Source organism: Pteropus alecto, unplaced genomic scaffold (assembly GCF_000325575.1).
Source record: "Pteropus alecto unplaced genomic scaffold, ASM32557v1 scaffold164, whole genome shotgun sequence".
NCBI classification, from domain to species: domain Eukaryota; kingdom Metazoa; phylum Chordata; class Mammalia; order Chiroptera; family Pteropodidae; genus Pteropus; species Pteropus alecto.
This window is the reverse complement of record NW_006439568.1, coordinates 9,240,297-9,247,763: the sequence shown is the minus strand read 5'-3', so window position 1 is coordinate 9,247,763 and position 7,467 is coordinate 9,240,297.

The following is a 7,467-nucleotide window of genomic DNA, read 5'->3' as shown; positions in this document are numbered from 1 at the left end:
AGAAGTTACATCAATTTATACTTCCAGCAAAAGTATGAGATTACCTTTGCGTGCTATGCAATTTTTATCACATGTGTAGATTCATGTAACCACCGCCACAATCAAGATACAGAGCTATTTCATAAAAAAGAAAAAAAAGACTTGCTAAAGAAAAAAAAAAAAAGGCACTCGTGCTAACCCTTTATAGCCATACACACTCCTGCCCCCTTGTCTCTCACCTCTGGTAACCACTCATGTTAAGTTATATAAATGGAATCATACACTATGTAACCTTTTGGGATATTTTTTTCCATCCAAGTTGTTGTGTACATCACAAGTTCATACCTTTTTATTGCCTGTAGTATTCCAAGGTATGGATGTACCATGGTTTGTTTAACCTTTCACCTACTGAAGAATATTAGGGTTGCTTCCAGGTTTTGTCTATTATTAATAAAGCTGCTGCTGTGAACACTTATGTAGATGCTTCTCTGTGAACATATATTTTCATTTCTCTGGGATAAATGCATGAGAGTACAATTGTTGAGTCATATGTTAGTTGTTTAAGAAACAATCAAAGTCATATGTTTAGTTTTTTAAGAAACAATCAAACTGTTTCTAGAGTGGCAGTTCCATTTTCTATTTCTATCACCAGCAATAGATCAAACTGTTTCTAGAGTGGCAGTTCCATTTTCTATTCCTACCAGCAATAGAAGAATGATTCAGTTTTTCCATGTCCTCGCTGGCTCTTGATATTGTCACTATTTTTACTTTTAGCCATTTTGGTAGGTATGTAGTGATTTCTCATTGCAGTTTTAATTTGCATTTCTCCAATGGCTAGTGCTTTGAACATCTTTCATGCACTTATTTGCCATCTGTATATCCTCTTCAGTGAAATGTATGTTCTAGTCTTTGCCCATTTTCTTATTTGGATTATTTGCTTGCTTGCTTGCTTTTTAAATTGTTTAGTTTTGAGAACAGTTTATGTGTTTTAGACACAAGGCTTGTGTCAATAAGTAATCTGCAAATGTTTTCTTCAAGTCTGTAGCTTACCTTTTTCATCCTCTTCATTGGGTCTTTTGAAGAAGTTTTTAATCTTGATGTAATCTAATTTATCATTTTTCTTTTATAAATAGTACTCGTGTCAATCCTAAAACCATTCATCTAGCCCTAGACCATACATTTTAATGCTTTTATATCCTGGATACCAAAATTTAAAAGTAAATTCACATGGTCAAATCTGTTGAACTTTTCATTTATGGTTTCTAGGGTGTGTATATTTTTTGGGAAAGTCTTTTCCAACCCCCAAATTATAAAATTAACCAATGCATAATTTTAGACATGTCTTTCTACTAACTTGCTTTTACATTATAAAAATAACATGTGCCTATTTAAAAATTTCGATCAATTTTAAATTTGAAGATCAAAGTTGCCTTTAATTTTACCTATTTTATTTTCTGAGGTAGCCACTATTAGTTATTTCTTGTTTATCTTTTTAGAGTTTCTCTAGTACATAGAAGCATGCACACACACATGCATGCGCACACACACACACATATACACAATCTTTTTTTAAACCCAAAGGTGATCATAATGTACATACTGTTTTGTAACACTTAATGTTTTCTGTTTGATGTATCTTGCCACAGCAGTACATAAAGATCATTCTCATTTTTAAAAGCTATAGGGATAAACCATAATTTATATAACCTTTCTCCTAATAATAGACAATTAGGTTGTTATACAAGTTTTATTTGCTATGCTAAATAATGCGGCAATAAATTTTCTTGTACAAATTATTGTACAAGTATTTATGAAAAATAAATTCCTGGATATGAAATTCTTAAATTATAGGGTATGACTTTTACAATTTTAATAGTATCGGCAAACTGTCCTTTAAAAATAGAGCATCGAAATTATACTCTCGCTAACAATGTATGGAAGTGCCAATTTCCCAATATCCTTATCTACTCTGGAAATTACCCAATATTTTATTCTCTGCCTATCTGAGACATAAGAAATGCTTTCTGGTTTTTCTGCATTCTAAATAGATTTAAGAGATGGTGTGTGTGTGTAGTATATGTATGCCACTATAAGGTTAAGGAGCATAGTTTCAAATTTCACTATCAAATTCAAGTTTTTCGGAATATGTGCTGGCTAATGTTTTATAAAATAAAAGCAAAGATACGCTAAAGTCAAATGAAATGAGTTTTACACTCTGTAGAGTCAGCACCTTTCTACTTTGCTGTGCTAACAAGGGAGAGGTTGGGATTCATTGAGGGGTCATCAGGAAATATCCCACCCACCATGGAGTTTAAAAGTCTGACTATATCGTTGAGTAGTTGTCAAGTGAGGGAAGATTATCTGTAAACAGAGTTTATAGTTTACAATTGCTTCTTAGTTTTTTCCATGGTTTAGTCATTCATCCATTCATCCATTCATTTGTTTATTTAACTACTATTTATTACCATCTAATTGGCACTGGCCTGGGCACTGGGAAGATAAGGATTGTGTCCAGTGACTCACAGTCTGGTGTGTGGATGGGGAGAGAATAGAGTGAACAGGTCCTCACAGCTGTCCGCTGAGAGCCTTCAGACTCCCAGGCAGGGAGTCAGGCCAAAAAAGGAGGACCGGCTTCAATCCCAGACTGATGATTGGATAGAAAAGGCCGTTCTACCTATTGGATATTTTGGAAGCTGGATTGAAAACTTAATTAAAATTCAAATTAAAAGTTGATTCAAAACACTTAATTTTCCATTGATGACCTGCAGTGGGAATCAATCATCAAGTCAGAAGATAGACCTAAGAACGAACAAAATTAGCGGCTTATTTTGTATGGTGGTCAAGGAGAATTAATTAGTCACTTCCCAGTCAAGAAAGCTGCATGGCCAACAGTGACAATCTTCTCAGCCATTGGGAACACACACTGCAAACCTGGGAGAGGGCGGGGCAGGAGCACAGGGTTTATTGGCAGACAGATGGTAGGAAGTGAATTTTCATGTAACTTGGAAGGATGGTCCTAACGAATGAATGTTTTCTATTTTTGAAAAACTGATTATGGTAAAGAAAAAGTGTAGATATGAGAAAAATCAAACTTTTCTACGTTATATAATGTTCTTTTTTTTTTTTTTAAATCTTACTACCTTTCATTTGCTAAAGAGAGATCATAAATAAAGTGATATGTTACATAGTCTTTTATTGGTCTCTATTATTACTCTTTGGTCTTTATATATTAAAACACATCTCTAAGTAAAAGACACTATGATACTCCCACCAACAATAGCACATTAATATAGGAGAAAAATCAGTTCACGAAGTTGAAATAGGATAAGTATCACCCAAGTTAGAGAATTCAGTTTCTATTCATGTCATGGTATAGAACTTCTATAGGTTATCTTTCTGAACCACTTTTTAATGAGAGGAAGGCTGTGTTAAGAACAGATGATTAAAACAAACATTTTCTGGGCTGGACTTGAGGTTGAATTCCACACCTATGAAGTTTTTGCATTTGTCTTTCAAGTCTTGAATACTGGCATGAAGTTCCATCAGCTGTTTAATTAGCATCTCATCCAAGCATCTCACCAGCATCTGCCAAGATGAAAAATCCATTGCTGGGAGCCAGGTGAAGTTTGATCCAATACTTTAATTCGTTGATTAATTTAAATCTTTATTTTTGAGTGGGTGCTCTATTTCTGCTCACCCTTAAACTGAGGTAGCCTCACTTGACTAGTTGGGGCTGAAGTCCATGTTTTAGATTTACACCCCAGGACCACTCTGTCCCATGGCTTCCCGACCAGGTATCTTCTCTGTCCACTCTCACTCTGATGAATTCATCCAAGCAGATGTGATGATTGGATGATCTTGATGGGCAACATATTCAAGGGTATTGTGGAGGTAATACCATAATCCAGAGGAGCTCATGGTAGGTGACTGAAAGATGTTTTAGAGCTTCACTTTTAATGCTATTATATTGTACTGTATAGTCAGCCGACATGGTTTAATACTATGAAACTCAGGCCTTCATTCTTCCTGCTAAATATTGGCCAGTCTTCCAGTCCTATCTTGCATGGGCAGCACCCTTCCCTCTCATCACGCCAAATCTTTTAGTGTGCACCACAAAGTCTCTTGTTTTGGGGCCTTCCCACATGGTATTCTTTCTTTGGGAGTGGTGCTTAGGCCTCTTACACATAGTTACCTCCTATTCATCCTTTAAAACTTGGTTGCAGAGACACTTCTCTAGGAAGCTTGCTAGATTTTTTGCCTTTCCCTTCGATAAATTCTTTTTTTAGATAATCTTCCTCTGTGCATCTTTAGCATCTTATGCTTGCTCCTCTCAGAACACTCCTCAAAGACCATGTTTATAATTTTGTTCGTCCAGCACAGAGAAAGCTCCAATTAAAAGTAATTATTCATATTATTGTTGTTATTATTGTTGTACTATAATCATTAGACTCTAATGATGCCTCTGGCATATACCTGGAATTTGATTAATATGTGTAGCAGAAAGACTGGATAAGCTCAGACTTGCACTGGGAACTATACCTGCAATCTCTGCTGCTTCCTCTGGTAGATGGGGAGTGATCCCCATCTTCCTAAAGCCTGCAATACTTTCTCCTGTTTGTATAAACTTTTTACATAAACGTCTCTTTCTGTAGAGTATAAATTCCTTGAGGTCAGTAATACTATCTTATGAAATCCCCTACAGAGTCTAAGATAAGTCATTGAATAAAAAATATTAAAAAAAATAATTCTGAATTCATAAAAATAGATAAATAGGCACAATCACATTTGTTGATTTCCTAGAATTACAGCATATTTTTGCTGAATTAAACATATAAGAAGGGATGAATAAGATATACAGGTAACTCTGAATATGCTGTGCAACTCTAGCTCTTCAACAGAGATTACTGAATAAATGCTAAAATGTTTGACAAATTTTGTGGCAGTGTTTTTTGCAGTGCTAGAAGTAAGAAATTATCGTAGGCTTCTATGTATACATCATACTGCCAGAAAAATACTCTAAGTTAGGTGTTGTGATTAGATACATTTCATAGTAATGAAAGGGACTTTAATTTTTCTAAAGTATATTTGGATTCTCAGTTTGGTGACTTTATGGTCAATAGCTTCAGACATAAAAACAGCTTACTTAGTAAGTACCAAAGTTGCTCAGTCCTTCTCCCACCTACCTCAACCTAGGGCTACTGTTATCTGATCCTGAAAGTAAAGATGTATAATCTAAAAGTAGTGTGAGACATGGAAAGAACCTAAGTATAACTTCGACGGATGATTGGATAAAGAAGATGTGGTATATTTATAGAATGGCGTACTACTCAGCCATAAAAAAATGATGATATAGTGACATTTGTGACAACATGGATGGATCTTGAGAGTATCATGTTAAATAAGTCAGATGGACAAGGACAAGAAGCATATGATTTCACTCATATGTGGGATATAAAACAGAAAGCAACAAACAAAACTAACAAACAGACACAGACAATAATATGGTAGTTACCAGAGAGGAAGGAGAATGGGGGGAGGATGAAGAGGGTAAAGGGGTGAAATATATGATGACAGAAGGAGACTAGACTCTGAGGACACATGGTGAGGACACAATGCAAAATATGGATGATATATATAGAACTGTACACTTGAATCTTAGATATGTTATTAACCAATGTTACTCCAATACGTTTAATTAAAAAATAGTGATGAATGAAAGTGGCAATGAAGGGGGATGCAGCAGGACATGGAGTTGTGTGCAACTCAGGATAGAGATAAGTATAATGCGGAAGAGGACATTTAGGTCAATATTATGAGGTTGGATCAGAAATACAAGCCCTCCTGGAAATCTGTTGTGGGAAACTTCTTCCTAGGCCCCATGGCCATTCTTCTCTTCACATTTGCCAAGAATGGCAAACAGTTTTCAACTTGTGGGCCAATGATTCTGATCAATTGACAATGAAAGAACTCCAGGGCTACAGTAGATAAAATTAGAAAAGATTCCATGATCGGTTAGTGATGCTTGCCATCGGGATGGGGATGGCATGCTCATGTATTTACTATCTCAGGATTATGCCATCTACCCAGTCATTCAACTGAATAGCAAACATCGACAATTAATTTGTAATCTCTGAAGTTAAAAATCATGGTATTAAGTTTTTATTGTGCTGGGTCCTGTAATAGGACATTACTATATACTAGTTTGGGGGTTTGTTATAAAACACTGAGTAAAAGAGTTTGGATTTGTTTTTATTTGCCCTTTCATGCTGGTTCCTAAAATCCAAGTTTGGAAACATTTTTCGCATCTCTAAGGAAGTAGGGCTTAGTCTCTTCCATTTGCTTTGAGTATGGCTTCCAAAGAGCAGTGTACAGAAAGGAAAAAAAATATAAGTCTACAGTGGAAGAAACGAGTAAATACTGCCTAACCATGATCAAGGTGAACAGCTCCTACGGTGAGTCATGTTGGTAGCACGTCCACTCAGATATGACGTGATAAGGGCACTTTACCTCTGTGGTATTCCTCCTTAAGACCTATAACTCCAAGTTTAATCATGAGAAAGCATCAGCCAAACTCAAATTAAGGAGTCTTCTACAAAATATCTGACCATTGCTCCTCAAAATTGTCAAAATGATGCAGTACAAGGAAAGACTGTGAAACTGTCAGAGCCCAGAGGAGTCTAAGGTGACAAGACAACCAAAAGCAATGTGGTACCCTGGAACAGAAAAAAAGACATTAGTGGAAAACTGGTGAAATCAAGTAAAATCTGAAGTTTAGCTATAGCAATGTACCAGTGTTGAATTCTAGGTTCTGGTAAATGTACCGTGATAACGTAAAATGGTAATATTAGGAGAAACTAGGTGAAGGGTACACAGGAACTCTATCATCTTTGTTACTTTTCCATAAATTTATAGTTATTCTAAAATAAAAAGTTATTTAAAAACCAACCAACTAAACAATTTATTAGAGAGGTATGAGTATTCCTGTATGGGGTGTGTGTGTGTGTGTGTGTGTGTGTGTGTGTGTGTGTGTGTGTGTACACTAACATTTGTTCAAATAATACAGTCCTGAAGTCCAGGCTTAAGAATAAGATTTTATCTGGGAAGAGTTTTTTGAGGTAAGTGCTATTGGTGACTTGTTTAGTTACTATTTACCATTCTAATTTTGAGTCTCTCTTGCCTTATAGTAGTTAGAAGAACTTTTTTCCCTTGTTATCTCTCATAAAGAAGTACTAGAAGAATAGTTGGCATTTTCCAATTTTCCTTGTACTACCTTCTACTAATTTCACTATCTTCTATTAAGAATCTCTCCTTTTTTTGATGCTTACTTGCATTTTCATGTGATATTCTGAACTACTTTACTTTCTATTTTCTTTCAATTTACTTGCAAAACTCAGACACATTTTTTACCATTTATGGCATCAGTTGTGACTCTTAATCTTTAAAACAAATAAAAGATTTGGTGTGACAATAGATATGTATTTTGCGTGT